We start from the raw sequence: 16,591 nt of genomic DNA, 5'->3' as shown, positions 1-16,591 counted from the left end.
ACATGCACACAGTCACCGCCCACACACATACACACGCACACAGTCACCGCCCACACACCATACACACACACAGTCACCGCCCACACTCTTCCCCCCTCCCGATCTGCTGCGTTTCATCCGCAGCAAAACCGCAGATCTTTTTAGACCTGCGGTTTTGCTGCATGAGTGCCCGACTCAGTGCAAGTCAATGGGTGAAGAAACGCTGCAGATCCGCACAAAGAATTGAGATGCTGCGGAAATGAACCCGCAGCATTAATTTTTCCGCAGCATGTGCACAGCGTTTTTTGTTTTACATAGGATATAAAGGTACTGTACAACACAGGAGCTTCTGCTGCGGATCTGCAGTAGAATCCACAACGTGTGCACAGACCCTTATTCTACTTGTCTATGTACGCCCCTTTTTCCACATGTAAAGCGCCATGGAATAAATAGCGCTATAAAAATTAATAATAATAATAATAATCATCATCATTCTACCTCACACACGTCTGCCGACATCATTATAACACACACACACGCTGACGTCATTCTACCTCATGCACAGCCTTTGCTGACGTCGTCACAGGAGCATTTTGCTTGGACACTTCAGACATTATTTGCACATGCCGCTTAATTCCTGTGTAAGCGCGCTCCCAGCGTCATGAATGTTATCACAGGCGCGCTCCCGCGGTGCCTCTTTGCACAGTTCTCCCCGGCAGAGGGCGCTGTAGCTACTGCAGCATCTTCCCAGCGAGAGGAGGAGGAGGAGGTGGGAAGCTGCTCGTCCTGTTTATTCCCATCCATCCTCAGCAGCTCTTGTGCACACACAGGGATGGACCTGTCTCCGGGGGACCCTCAGGCTGCCTTCCCACCACCTTCCTTGGACTGAACAGGTATTGGGGCTGCACCCCAAGTGTCAGTGGAACCATGCACCGAGCTTCCATCAGCCTGTGATAGAGGAGAAAAAAGAGAGAGAAAGCAGAAGGAAGCAGCTGGGGAAGGAGGAGGAGAAGCGGATTCTCTGGTTGCTAAGGTAATCCCAGCTGGGTTACAATGTATCACACCCCAGGATCAGGGCTCCATCATAGTGTGGGTCTCTCCTGGCTTATGGCAATCATCTAGTCCATCATCTTTATACATTGCTATATCCCACCTTCTGCCTCTACAACATAAAGCAACAGACACATCCAAAGCCCAGATCCCATGGCAGCCAGAGAGATGCCTGTGCTGGAATGTGTAGTGTTGGGGTATGGCACTGCTGCTTTGTCTTGTGGGGTGGGGGGGAGTGATTACTCTGTCTGCCATTAATGCATGTTGGAGTAAGTCAGCCTGCAATCATAGGTTGTGGTAATCTGGTATCATCCTGGAATTTCACAATGCTCCTTTAATTTGTGTCAGATGCCGGATTGCATTCTATCAGGATATTCTGTGTGTAGATCCTAGCGATCATGGCTGAGGTGTGGGGGGCGATGGGCGAGCGTTAATGTCTGTGTACAGAATGATTAACATAATGATAGCAACAAAATATTAATGATGACTGTATTTGATGAATTAAATGTATTAAATATTAACAAGCAGGTGCAATTCCATTATTTGTGAATGGTTTCTGATGCTGTACACATCCATGGTTTATGCGATATTTACTTGTCCACAATGGCCAGGTGTGTAAATGCGCCTCATTTTTTTGGAGAGCAAACGTTTCAAGGATTTGCACAATTAAATGCACCTTTACAGAACTACCATGTCGTAACCAACTCCGTCTGTTTTATGATCAATGGTTCGAGTTCGGTAGTGAGATGTTTTGCCCTTTGGTAGCACCACATTTAATTTTATTCTATGCTTATGTTTGTGTTGGATCCATTTTGCAATTAGTTTTTACGTGACTAGTTTCAATCCCAGAGTCGGTATAAAACAGGTTTGTTCAGAACCATTATAGGATCAAGTTATTCACGGACTCTCCATCTGATGCTTTATATTATGTGGTTGTTTTTTTTTTTTTTTTTTTTGGGGGGGTTCTTTTACATTTGTGTTGTGTCCTTGAAATGGGAGATTATTATAGCAGTTCAGTAGTATAGTTAATATATTTATCTGTCTGTGTGGATTAGGATTAATGTGTTTTTTTTTGTTCTGTTTTTTTTTAGATGAGGACAATGCATCATTAAAATGTCCTTTAATACATATTTTGGTTGTTCTTGACTTGTTTTAATAAAACATTTGAAGTATATTAAAATGTATGTTCTGTGATATTATATGCTTCAACTATTTGTGTGTTAGTTTCTTTTTTTTCTGTGATATTTATATTTGGTGTAATCAAGACTGTTGTGCAAAACTCCAGTCTTGATGGGTCAGCGGGCTTTTATATTTTAGGACTTGTGACCAAGGCATTGTCGTACCTTTGAAATTCCCCAAACTACGGATCAAAAGTTACATAGGTAGAAACAGGCTGGAGTTCATCAAGTTCAACATTTTTCTATCAATTATAGATTATGTATAACACACAATGCCATTGATTATTAGAAAAACATTCAACCCCTTTTTAAATGCATTTTAATAGTAAGAAAAAAGTAACCAATGGTGTCCAAATCCTTTAAAGATACATATACAATTCCCCCAAATATAATCATTTTCTTGTTTCAGCAGTAGATTCTGAGATTTATTCTTGGCTGAATTAAGGCTATGTGCACACGTACTTTTAGGTGCTGCGGATTTTTCCGCGCGGATTTGGAAAAATCCGCATGTAAATTCTCGGTCAAAATACCTGCGGTTTACCTGCGGATTAGCCTGTGGTTTAGCCCTGCGGTTTCACTCCTCTACAATGGAAAAAGTGTGAAACCGCTGCAGATTCCGCACAAAGAATTGACATGCTGCGGATCTGAACCCGCAGCAAATCCACGCGGAAAAATCCGCAGCATGTGCACAGCGTTTTTCAGTTTACCATTGAAAACAATGGTACTGTACAACGCAGCTACATCTGCTGCGGATCCGCAGAGCCTGAAACGCCTCGGATCCGCAACATGTACACATGGCCTAACAAGTTTACAGCGATACAGAGATGTGATATACACCATGGACCCCAAACTTTCAATATTTGTTTTTGCCATCATTTTTTTGTTTTTAAATATTTAATGTTCTCAAAGAGTTTTGTTTTTAATGGTCCTTTCACATTGTGTTCTGTGTCCCGTCTGGGCTCCGACGTGCACTTTTTTCGGGAGTGTATGCCTACAGGGGGCAGACACTCAGATGCAGCCTACTACGTCTGAGTGTCCGTCCCCTGTAGGCGTACACTCCTCCCAAACATGATAGAGCGCACATTCGCTATGCCGTCACAATTACAGTCTATGGCCTCATCAGTGCATGTGTCCGGACCCCATTTCGCGTTGGATTTCGGACGTTTACACCGACGTGGGCACAGAACACAATGTGAAAGCACTACTTGTAACTAGAATAACCTTCTCCTGTTCTGTAGTCCCAAGTATACTTCCACTGAATGTATATGTAGCAATACGATTACTGTGGCCTACCTGCATTATTTTACATTTATCAACATTAAACTTCTTCTGCACGTCATTGCCCTTGCAGACATCTTATCTATATTGTTCTATAATATTCTACAGTCAATGAAGTCTAACCCAAAATGATATAAATTAGAACAACGTCTTGCCCCACAAAAAACTAAACCATTGCACAGCTCTTCCTGTTAAATAAAATGTAAATGTTACAGGTCTCGGAAAATGATGACACAATTCAAATTTTTTTTTCTACAAATTACTAATTTTTTTTTTCACTCACTGTGAAAAAAAAGTGGATGTTTGATATCAACATAACCATACTAATGAGAAAACTCATGTTGGCAGGTAATTTTACCATACATTGTATGCCATATAAACTATTTCCTCAAAGCAATGTCAGAATTGCATTTTTTTAATATTTTTTGCAAATAAATTGCACTTGGATTTTTTTTGCCATTTTACCACAGTACATTACTTAGTAAAATGAATGGTGTCAATCAAAAGTACAACTCGTCTTGCAAAAAATAAGTGAGAAACTGGGTCTGAGCAGAAAAAGTAAATTAATGTGCATGCAAAATGTAATTGCATATGAACACATGACCTTTACACAGAGAAAACCAAAAGCAAAACACAAAACAAATATCCTGGAATAAAAAAGTAAAAAAATATTGCAAAAATTGCATGAAGGTAGTAATAATAGTAATAATAAGGGTATTTAGTTAACATAATTTTGATCAAAATAATGTAGAAGCCATCCCGCCACGTCACGGCAACCCTTGTGGGACAGTCCTAACTCTTGTATTTAAAACCTTTCCACTTGTCAAGTGACGTAAATGTGAACAAGGACAGAGGGACTGAACCACCAGTAATAGTATAGGCCAGACAGGATGGATTTTCCAACTCAGAAACAGGGCGGTCACACCCTTATATGCACAGAATGCACAATGAAACAAATGAGAAACTGGGTCTGAGCAGAAAAAGTAAATTAATGTGCATGCAAAATGTAATTGCATATGAACACATGACCTTTACACAGAGAAAACCAAAAGCAAAACACAAAACAAATATCCTGGAATAAAAAAGTAAAAAAATATTGCAAAAATTGCATGAAGGTAGTAATAATAGTAATAATAAGGGTATTTAGTTAACATAATTTTGATCAAAATAATGTAGAAGCCATCCCGCCACGTCACGGCAACCCTTGTGGGACAGTCCTAACTCTTGTATTTAAAACCTTTCCACTTGTCAAGTGACGTAAATGTGAACAAGGACAGAGGGACTGAACCACCAGTAATAGTATAGGCCAGACAGGATGGATTTTCCAACTCAGAAACAGGGCGGTCACACCCTTATATGCACAGAATGCACAATGAAACAAATGAGAAACTGGGTCTGAGCAGAAAAAGTAAATTAATGTGCATGCAAAATGTAATTGCATATGAACACATGACCTTTACACAGAGAAAACCAAAAGCAAAACACAAAACAAATATCCTGGAATAAAAAAGTAAAAAAATATTGCAAAAATTGCATGAAGGTAGTAATAATAGTAATAATAAGGGTATTTAGTTAACATAATTTTGATCAAAATAATGTAGAAGCCATCCCGCCACGTCACGGCAACCCTTGTGGGACAGTCCTAACTCTTGTATTTAAAACCTTTCCACTTGTCAAGTGACGTAAATGTGAACAAGGACAGAGGGACTGAACCACCAGTAATAGTATAGGCCAGACAGGATGGATTTTCCAACTCAGAAACAGGGCGGTCACACCCTTATATGCACAGAATGCACAATGAAACAAATGAGAAACTGGGTCTGAGCAGAAAAAGTAAATTAATGTGCATGCAAAATGTAATTGCATATGAACACATGACCTTTACACAGAGAAAACCAAAAGCAAAACACAAAACAAATATCCTGGAATAAAAAAGTAAAAAAATATTGCAAAAATTGCATGAAGGTAGTAATAATAGTAATAATAAGGGTATTTAGTTAACATAATTTTGATCAAAATAATGTAGAAGCCATCCCGCCACGTCACGGCAACCCTTGTGGGACAGTCCTAACTCTTGTATTTAAAACCTTTCCACTTGTCAAGTGACGTAAATGTGAACAAGGACAGAGGGACTGAACCACCAGTAATAGTATAGGCCAGACAGGATGGATTTTCCAACTCAGAAACAGGGCGGTCACACCCTTATATGCACAGAATGCACAATGAAACAAATGAGAAACTGGGTCTGAGCAGAAAAAGTAAATTAATGTGCATGCAAAATGTAATTGCATATGAACACATGACCTTTACACAGAGAAAACCAAAAGCAAAACACAAAACAAATATCCTGGAATAAAAAAGTAAAAAAATATTGCAAAAATTGCATGAAGGTAGTAATAATAGTAATAATAAGGGTATTTAGTTAACATAATTTTGATCAAAATAATGTAGAAGCCATCCCGCCACGTCACGGCAACCCTTGTGGGACAGTCCTAACTCTTGTATTTAAAACCTTTCCACTTGTCAAGTGACGTAAATGTGAACAAGGACAGAGGGACTGAACCACCAGTAATAGTATAGGCCAGACAGGATGGATTTTCCAACTCAGAAACAGGGCGGTCACACCCTTATATGCACAGAATGCACAATGAAACAAATGAGAAACTGGGTCTGAGCAGAAAAAGTAAATTAATGTGCATGCAAAATGTAATTGCATATGAACACATGACCTTTACACAGAGAAAACCAAAAGCAAAACACAAAACAAATATCCTGGAATAAAAAAGTAAAAAAATATTGCAAAAATTGCATGAAGGTAGTAATAATAGTAATAATAAGGGTATTTAGTTAACATAATTTTGATCAAAATAATGTAGAAGCCATCCCGCCACGTCACGGCAACCCTTGTGGGACAGTCCTAACTCTTGTATTTAAAACCTTTCCACTTGTCAAGTGACGTAAATGTGAACAAGGACAGAGGGACTGAACCACCAGTAATAGTATAGGCCAGACAGGATGGATTTTCCAACTCAGAAACAGGGCGGTCACACCCTTATATGCACAGAATGCACAATGAAACAAATGAGAAACTGGGTCTGAGCAGAAAAAGTAAATTAATGTGCATGCAAAATGTAATTGCATATGAACACATGACCTTTACACAGAGAAAACCAAAAGCAAAACACAAAACAAATATCCTGGAATAAAAAAGTAAAAAAATATTGCAAAAATTGCATGAAGGTAGTAATAATAGTAATGTGCATTCTGTGCATATAAGGGTGTGACCGCCCTGTTTCTGAGTTGGAAAATCCATCCTGTCTGGCCTATACTATTACTGGTGGTTCAGTCCCTCTGTCCTTGTTCACATTTACGTCACTTGACAAGTGGAAAGGTTTTAAATACAAGAGTTAGGACTGTCCCACAAGGGTTGCCGTGACGTGGCGGGATGGCTTCTACATTATTTTGATCAAAATTATGTTAACTAAATACCCTTATTATTACTATTATTACTACCTTCATGCAATTTTTGCAATATTTTTTTACTTTTTTATTCCAGGATATTTGTTTTGTGTTTTGCTTTTGGTTTTCTCTGTGTAAAGGTCATGTGTTCATATGCAATTACATTTTGCATGCACATTAATTTACTTTTTCTGCTCAGACCCAGTTTCTCATTTGTTTCATTGTGCATTCTGTGCATATAAGGGTGTGACCGCCCTGTTTCTGAGTTGGAAAATCCATCCTGTCTGGCCTATACTATTACTGGTGGTTCAGTCCCTCTGTCCTTGTTCACATTTACGTCACTTGACAAGTGGAAAGGTTTTAAATACAAGAGTTAGGACTGTCCCACAAGGGTTGCCGTGACGTGGCGGGATGGCTTCTACATTATTTTGATCAAAATTATGTTAACTAAATACCCTTATTATTACTATTATTACTACCTTCATGCAATTTTTGCAATATTTTTTTACTTTTTTATTCCAGGATATTTGTTTTGTGTTTTGCTTTTGGTTTTCTCTGTGTAAAGGTCATGTGTTCATATGCAATTACATTTTGCATGCACATTAATTTACTTTTTCTGCTCAGACCCAGTTTCTCATTTGTTTCATTGTGCATTCTGTGCATATAAGGGTGTGACCGCCCTGTTTCTGAGTTGGAAAATCCATCCTGTCTGGCCTATACTATTACTGGTGGTTCAGTCCCTCTGTCCTTGTTCACATTTACGTCACTTGACAAGTGGAAAGGTTTTAAATACAAGAGTTAGGACTGTCCCACAAGGGTTGCCGTGACGTGGCGGGATGGCTTCTACATTATTTTGATCAAAATTATGTTAACTAAATACCCTTATTATTACTATTATTACTACCTTCATGCAATTTTTGCAATATTTTTTTACTTTTTTATTCCAGGATATTTGTTTTGTGTTTTGCTTTTGGTTTTCTCTTTGCAAAAAATAAGCCAGTCTATGTTTAAAAATGTAACGCTACATATATGGAAAAATATGCAGATGATAGAACCAGCACCCTTCCTTTAGAATGGTCTATAAGGCAAATACTTGCTTCTGGTCTTCTAATCAGAATAGGCGCCGACAGGAAGGAGGAGGTTCATAGGGCTCCTGTCACGGTGACGTCTGGATCAAGGTCTAAGGAATTAATTCACTCATTTGTTATAGTAACTTTTAAATGATTTGGATCATCAGTGGTTGGTATAGTCTTAAAGGGGTAAAGCCAAAGTTAGTAAGATATGTGTCCAACTCACAACTTAAGGTTGCATTCAGACGGCAGGGCACACTCAGACGGACGTATAACACAGATGACGATCGCATCGCAATGATCGGACTGGCCTGTGGATCTCCTGACCCAAGTATCATAGCTTGGGTCAGGAGAGCCTCTGGCAGTCCGTGCACTGCGATGGGATTGTCGTCCGTGTTATAGGCCGTCTGACTGCGCGCTTATAGGAGGATACAAGGAAGGAGCATAGGCCAGAACTTTGCAAAAGGCCAAAATTAAAGTACAACGCCAATGCTAAAAAAGTTTGGATGGTGTGTAAAATGTAAAGCAAATGAGAATACTGTGACTTAGAAATCTTATAGTCATATTTTATTCGCAATTGAGCATATCAGATGTTGAACATTTTTCCATTTCATTGGAAAAAAATAATCGTTTAGAAATTGATGGCAGCAGCACATCTCTACCATTGTGTATCATCCACTTTTCTTTTTCCAACAGTCTGGAAAGTGATGAGACCAATTGCTTGAGTTTTGAGAGAGTAATGTTGTCCCATTCCTATCCGATGTAGGATTTTAGCTTCTTGTCAGTTCTGGGTCTTTTTTTGCCGGATTTTTCATTTCATAATACAGCAAATGTTTTCTACTGGTGAAAGGTCGGGACTGTAGGCCTCTTCTTCGCCCAAACTCTTCTTCTGTGAATCCATGCTATTGTGATGGATGCAGCATTTAGCCTAGCATTGTGTTGCTGAAATATGCAAGGCGTTGCCTGAAATAGACATTGGATGGATAAGAACCTATGTGGTTCTAAAACCTTTCTATATTGCTTAGCATTGACAGTGCCCTTCAAAATGTGTAAGCTGCCCATATCGAAGGCACTAATGCAGCACCATATCATCAGGACGGTCCCTCTCCTCATGAGTCTGTAGGACACGGAATCTATAAAGAATGTAACATTTTTAATGGTTTGACCACCGAACAGTTTTCCATTTTTCCGCATAACATTTTAAGTGAGCTTTGTCACAGGGAAGATGGCCTTGTTGATATATAGATTCTTCTTTGAATAATGGAGCTTTCACTTGCATTTGTGGATTGCACAGTGATCTGTATTCACAGACCATGAGTTCTGGAAGTATTCCTGAACCCATGCACTGATTTGCACAACCAAATTTTATCTGTGTTTAATGTGGTGGCGCCTGGGGGCTCATTGATCATGAACATCTGTTACTGACCCTCAACCTTGTCCCTTTTGCACATGAATTTCTCAAGAATCTATGAATCTCTTGATGATATTATTTACTTTAGATGGTGAGATATTCAAAGTCTTTGTAATTTTAATGATTTTTAGACACAGTTGTTCAGATTGTTGAACCTCTGACTATCTTTGCTTCTGAGAGACTCTGCCTCTACAACAGGCTCATTTTAACTACAGTCAAGTAACTCAAGACTTGGAAATTGACCCTCCAGCTGATTGATTGTTTGTTTTTTAGTTAGAGCCACTTACTTTTCCAGTTTTATGTTAACCCTGCCCCAACTTTTTGGAGACGAGTTTCTGCCATCAATTTCTATACAAGTTAATTTTTTCAAATGAAATGTAAAATGTCTTTGAACTTTTGAGCCATGTTGTATGTTCTGTTGTGTATAAAATGTCAGGGCTGGAGGTATGCTTACACCCAACGCTCTGTGTGGTTAGTGGTAATTGTAGCCAGTCTGGACACACCCACATGACTGAAAGCCAGTGGCTCCTTGGAGAAATAAATCTCATTTTCTCCTGTGTGCCCTGCTTTCAGTACAATAGCCGGGCACCTTCATAATGCAATTATCTTGCAGATTAACCCTATATCTGCAGTCTGATAGTGTTAAATTACATGACAGGCTCCTTGAAGTGTATCATAGTACTGATGTTACATTCAGCTCTATTGATAGGCCGTTAATTTGTAGTATGTGTGTAAGCACTTTAAAGCACCACTCCAGCATTTTTTTTATTGCAGCACAGTGCAATATTTCAGTGGTGCGACTAGTCTAAGTTCCCTTATCTCAGTATAATACTTACCATCCCCTGTCGAGATGACAGCATGGGACCAGAGTGGTGCCATAAACAGCTGAAGATGGCAGTTGTTAAGTATAATATTAGGGTCCGGGAACTTAGATTAGTTGCACCACTCCAGCGCTGCAATAAAAAAAACAGTTGGAGTGGTGCTTTAAGTTTGTGGGGCCTATCACTTATTTGTAGCTTTTGTTTCTAGATGTCTCCATTTCAGAGCATCACTTACAGTTAACCAGTGAAGCCCTAGATCTAATCCCATGCGAGGGCCATGATGAAAGTCCCAGAGGTGTACAATGTGAAGCATTTTAGTGTTAATACTTGTCTATGGGCATTAGAAGTCTGTATGCTTGACTATAGACCTGTCTCTAATCTTCCCTTCATCTGTAAACTCCTGGAACGCCTGGTCCACTCCCGTCTGATCCGCTATCTCTCTGATAACTCTCTTCTCGACCCTCTCCAATCTGGTTTCCGCTCTCTACACTCTACTGAAACTGCCCTCACTAAAGTCTCTAATGATCTACTAACAGCTAAATCTAACGGTCACTACTCCATGCTATTTCTCTTGGATCTCTCTGCAGCATTCGACACGGTGGATCATCAGCTCCTCCTCACTATGCTCCGCTCCATCGGCATCAAGGACACCGTTCTCTCCTGGTTTTCCTCCTATCTCTCTGACCGCTCCTTTACTGTATCTTTTGCTGCCTCCTCCTCCTCTCATCTTCCCCTTACTGTTGGGGTTCCTCAAGGATCAGTTCTAGGCCCCCTCCTCTTCTCCTTCTACACTGCCCCTATTGGTAAAACTATCAGTAGATTTCGTTTCCAGTACCATCTCTATGCTGATGACACCCAATTATACGCTTTTTCTCCTAACATCACGCCAGCCTTTCTAGAAAACACCGGCGATTGTCTAAACGCTGTGTCTAACATCATGTCCTCACTATATCTGAAACTGAACCTGTCAAACAAAGACTGAACTCCTTGTGTTTCTTCCCTCAACTAATGCACCTATACCCGACACTGCCATTTCCGTGTGTGGTTCCACTATTACTCCCCAGCAACATGCCCGCTGTCTTGGGGTCATACTTGACTCCGAGCTTTCATTCATCCCCCACATCCAATCACTGGCTCGCTCTTGTTATCTGCATCTCAAAAACATTTCTAGAATTCGACCTATTCTTACCTTTGACTCTGCAAAAATTCTTACTTTTTCTCTTATTTATTCTCGTCTGGACTACTGTAACTCTCTTCTAATCAGTCTCCCTCTTACCAAACTTTCCACCCTCCAATCTGTCTTGAATGCTGCAGCCAGGATCATATTCCTCGCCAATCGTTACACCGATGCCTCTACCTTGTGCCAGTCCTTACACTGGCTACCCATCCACTCCAGAATCCAGTACAAACTTATTGCCCTCACCCACAAAGCACTCCATGGCTCAGCACCACCCTACATCTCCTCCCTTGTTTTCAGTTTACCACCCTACCCGTGCCCTCCGTTCTGCTGATGACCTGAGGTTAGCATCCTCGATAATCAGAACCTCCTACTCCCGTCTCCAAGACTATACACGTGCTGCGCCAATTCTTTGGAATGCACTTCCCAGGTCAATACGAGTAGTCCCCAATCCCTACAATTTTAAGCGTGCCCTGAAAACTCATTTATTCAGACTGGCCTACCGCCTCAACACATTAACCTAACTATCCCTGTGTGGCACAGTCAAAAGTTTTACCATAACCAGGTTCCCCGTATCATGTTCCCACATGCTTTATGCATCTATTAGCCCTCTGTGTCTGTACTATTACACACTTAACATTATGGCTGGTCCATACAATCAGGGCAACTGTTACCACCCACCTTTCGTGTCTCCCCTTTTTCCCTCATAGATTGTAAGCTTGCGAGCAGGGCCCTCATTCCTCTTGTTATCTGTTATGATCTATGTGATTATTGTTATGCTGTAATGTCTATCGTCTCTACAAGTCCCCTCTGAAATGTAAAGTGCTGCGGAATAGGTCGGCGCTATAGAAATAAAATTTATTATTATTATTATTATTATTATTATTTTGTGCCTCTGTTAGCAATGCGTGTGGCTAAAATGGCTGAACCTATTAATTAGAATAATTTATGCATGAGTCTGTTGTAATTCATCTTTTATTTAGCATGTGCACTTTTTTTTTCTTTTCAGATTATTTACATCATTGCAAAGGTTTATTCATATCTGCCCATAGTCCATTCTCAATAGGAACGAATGTGTGAATCCCATGCACTCATTACTGGCTTATATTTTGTATTACCCGCTTCTGTAAGCTTATTGTATCTCAATTGCATGATAAAACAAACAGTGTGCTCAGAGTTTAGCATTTAAATAAAAATGTGTAATGATTTTTTTTCCCAGTGCTCTGTTGCAGCCCTGGGAAGATCTATTTTCCTAGTTTATATAATATTTGGATGACTTGCCAGTTTGTATTTATAATTTTTGTTTCTTTTCTTCATATATTTGTAACAATTTTCTACTTTTATATGAAGAAAATCCATTGCCAGTGCAACTATTTGTTACACTGAAAAGATTTAAATGTGACATTGTACAATTTGTCACAAACTGCTCTAAAAATTGATCACTTTTTTGGATACAATCGAAATTGCAATTAAATTTCTAATTTTCTATGTAATAAATCAGAGTGCAAAAAGATACTGAAATTACTAATAGGTTCCTTTATGATTTAAAGACATTTTTTAGGTGGCAGACCCCATAGCAGAAGTCTTACATTTGCCGATGTCAACACTTTCATATTGGAAAGATTTGCATTCTTCCACTGAGACTGAGATATGCTGTCGGTTTTATTACATGAAGAAATTCGTCCAATGGATCCTTTCAGTTGATTGATGTGAACCTGTTAAGAGGATTAAAGTCTGATTGAGCATCTAGAATTATGCCTGAGCAGCACCATTCACATACCAGTACTTTAGTCTTCTGAATTATGCTTATTCATCAAAATGACTGGATGCATAGAAGCTGTCTCGTCTTTACTAATTTACTCCTATCTTTGATAAGTGAGCCTAATGCCATTATCACTTTTTAACTCCTGCTACCGAATTTAAGCCTACGTTAAGGTAGTGTCACACTTAGCGATGTACCAGCGATCCCGACCAGCGATGTGACGCGGTCAGGATCGCTGGTACATCGCTAAGTGGTCGCTAGTGAGCTGCCACACAGGCAGATCTCACCAGCGACATCGAAGGGGTCGGGGGTCGCTACTTACCTGTCACACCAGGCGATCCTGACGTCCTCCCACCCGCGTCCTCTCCACGCTCGTCGCTCGTCTCTCCACAGGAAGCCCAGCAGGAAGCTGGCGACGAGAAATGGTCCAGGACATTTTCGCGCGATCAGCGATTATCAGCGGGGGAGCGGGTCGGAGGTAAGTATCAGACATAGCGATATCGCTAGCAATATCGCTGTAACGTCACAAATCCTGTGACGTTATAGCGATATTGCTAGCGATATCGCTTAGTGTGACAGGCCCTATACAGTTATGAGTCTGTAGTGCTGTGTAACAATTGTCAGAAATCAATAGCACGAGTGAAGATGAGGAACTTTTGTAATATTTCCTAAAAGAAACATGATGCTTTTCCACTTCAGAATCCACTCCTCCTCCTGCCTCTTGAACTAAGGTTATCATCCCACTGAGAGGTCACATTACGGTTGCTGCGTGTATCTGCCATTTGATAGGGGAGAATGGGGAGGAAGGAAGAAATAAGAGAAACTGAGGCAGAGAGAGAGACACAGAAATGAAGCTGCTTTTTATGTTTTCTATCTCTCCCAAGTGCTGGAGTCACAGCAACATTGGTAATTGCATCTGTGTAATGGCCCCTATTCTGCTGCTTCTGGATTACATAGCAATAGGGGAGCAGGATATCCTCTATTCTGTTTTCTCAGTATGGAATACATTGTAGCAGCTAGCTTCTACCCGCTGTGAGGAGACTTTAAAGGGGTTGTCCGGGCTTTTCACATAATCTCAGTATATATCTGGGCTGCAGAATTATGACAATAAGTAATTTATTTTCTGTCACTAGTTTGCACGGTTTTCTAGATATTCTGAACAGAACGTCCAAGGGGGGGTGTTATGGCATTGAAATGAGAACTGAGCGTAACCTCCTACTCTACTCCAAACATGCGCTCTATAGCAACAACCCCACCCTCCATAGCTACAGGCCCTCCCGTCCACATGAAGAAGCCTATCCCTCCTCACACAGTCATGAATTGTTCCCCTCCAGCAGCCTCAGTGCAGAGAGCAGAGAGCTGCTCCTCCCCCAGACACACACATTTATCTATATCTATGGAAAGTGAAACTAGTGAGGAGGGAAAATCGTCCTGTATTCTAATCTGCACAGGGGATGGCAGTCACTGATGTAATCTGTTGTGTGACAAAGCCTCTGCTGTGTGAGACAGCTCTGTGTCACTGATGTCTTCACACAGCAGCAGATTTGGTGCAGTGCATGTGTGAAGCTCCACCAAACTCCCAGCAAGCTCCAGTGACCAGCACCACCCACTGCCCACTCATTGGCTGGCAGTAAACTGCACCAGCACTCATCTTTATCATCATTCCATCATTGGAAAGAACACAGCAGTGATCCTGTATTTGTGAAAGCAGCACAATACATACATACATACACCCCCCAACACTTCACACTGTTACAGCTGCTGATTGAACAGGCTGCTCCCATCAGTAATCAGTATTTGTGTCATTAGAGACACAGTGCTCACACATACACTGCACCAAATCTGCTGCTGTGTGAAGACATCAGTGACACAGAGCTGTCTCATTCACACAGCAGAGGCTTTGTCACACAACAGATTACATCAGTGACTGCCATCCCCTGTGCATATTAGAATACAGGACGATTTTCCCTCCTCCTCACTGGTTTCACTTTCCATAGATATAGATAAATGTGTGTGTCTGGGGGAGGAGCAGCTCTCTGCTCTCTGCACTGAGGCTGCTGGAGGGGAAGAATTCATTACTGTGTGAGGAGGGATAGGCTTCTTCATGTGGACGGGGAGGGCCTGTAGCTATGGAGGGTGGGGTTGTTGCTATAGAGGGCATGTTTGGAGTAGAGTAGGAGGTTACGACTAGTTCTCATTTCAATGCCATAACACCCCCCCTTGGACGTTCTGTTCAGAATATCTAGAAAACCGTGCAAACTAGTGACAGAAAATAAATTACTTATTGTCATAATTCTGCAGCCCAGATATGTACTGAGATTATGTGAAAAGCCCGGACAACCCCTTTAAGCTGCAATGCTCCTCTTGTCTCCTCAGAGAAGAAGAGGACTAGGACTTTAGTGCCACCTATAGGAAGTAGCAAACCTAAAAGTCAATATCAACTCTCTAATGAGCCTTTCACATGACTTAGAATAAAAGCCAAAATCTCAATTTGCAAACACTGTGTTTCGGGGTACTGCTCCTCGTCAGTGCAAAGTGTGAGATCTGGTTTGGCTGGGTGAAAGTCGTCTGACTTGGATCCAAGGGATAATATTTCTTCTTGCGGAGAGTGAGATTTCAAGCCTCACATTCCAACGACTTTTAAGTCACAATGCTCCTCTGGGAAACATTCAAATTGTCGCTTGAGAGAGGAAGAGGACTAGAACTAGTATTTGTCAGGCTTGACATGTCACTCTCCACAAGGAGAAACTTTATCCCTTGGATCCCGGTCAAACGCCTATCACCCAGCTATACCAGATCTCACACTTTGTACTGTCGAGGGGCAGTACCCCAAAACTCATTGTCTGCAAACTGAGATCTGCTTTTGGCTTTTATCCTAAGTCATGTGACAAGGCTCATTACAGAGTCTAAATTGACTTTTAGGATTGTTACTTCCTATAGGTGGCACTAGAGTTATTGTCCTCTTCCTCTCTGAAGAGACCATTTCCTCATGTACATGCATACAAGTCATAGATAACATGGTCACCTAAAAACTACAGGTACAGAGCAGAATTTATTCTTAAAAAAAAAATAAATTGTGGTAGCCTCACCCTGAATATCACCAATGCCAACTTTGGAATAAAACTTTAATAAGATTTTATTAAGAGTGGTTGTTTAAAAATTAATCTCCGGCGAAACTACAGGCTATTATAAAGAAACAAACTGAGCTGCACTTACCTTCCCCGGTCTACTGGACAGCCTCGTTGCTGCTCTGTCTATATGACTTTGGCCTCGGCGGTGACGTCATATCGACGTGATCTCAGTATCTTTAAATGGAGCTTCTCATTTATATGGGAACATCCCGCTCAGTGCAGCTAAGATCACTGATCGACTGCATAACGTCAGTGCTGCAGCCAAAGCCAAAAGC

General features: G+C 40.8%; 1 protein-coding gene across 2 annotated transcripts in view; it reads left to right on the top strand.

Annotated features, from left to right (window-relative positions):
- Nucleotides 1-722: 722 nt before the first annotated feature.
- The window catches only part of RGS6 (regulator of G protein signaling 6), a 629,091-nt gene continuing 613,222 nt past the window's right edge, over nucleotides 723-16,591 (top strand). Inside the window, exon 1 of one of the 2 annotated variants that reach the window (XM_073552710.1) lies at nucleotides 723-1,012. The gene's annotated coding sequence lies outside the window, so the exon portion shown is untranslated. The remainder of the gene's footprint in view (nucleotides 1,013-16,591) is intronic. The other variant, XM_073552711.1, reaches the window with a different exon arrangement.

The sequence above is a fragment of the Dendrobates tinctorius genome, unplaced genomic scaffold, assembly GCF_039654945.1.
Source record: "Dendrobates tinctorius isolate UK_male_01 unplaced genomic scaffold, ASM3965494v1 ptg000194l, whole genome shotgun sequence".
Taxonomy (NCBI): domain Eukaryota; kingdom Metazoa; phylum Chordata; class Amphibia; order Anura; family Dendrobatidae; genus Dendrobates; species Dendrobates tinctorius.
Note: the sequence above shows the minus strand (reverse complement) of the source record. Positions and strands in the feature narration are given on the sequence as shown.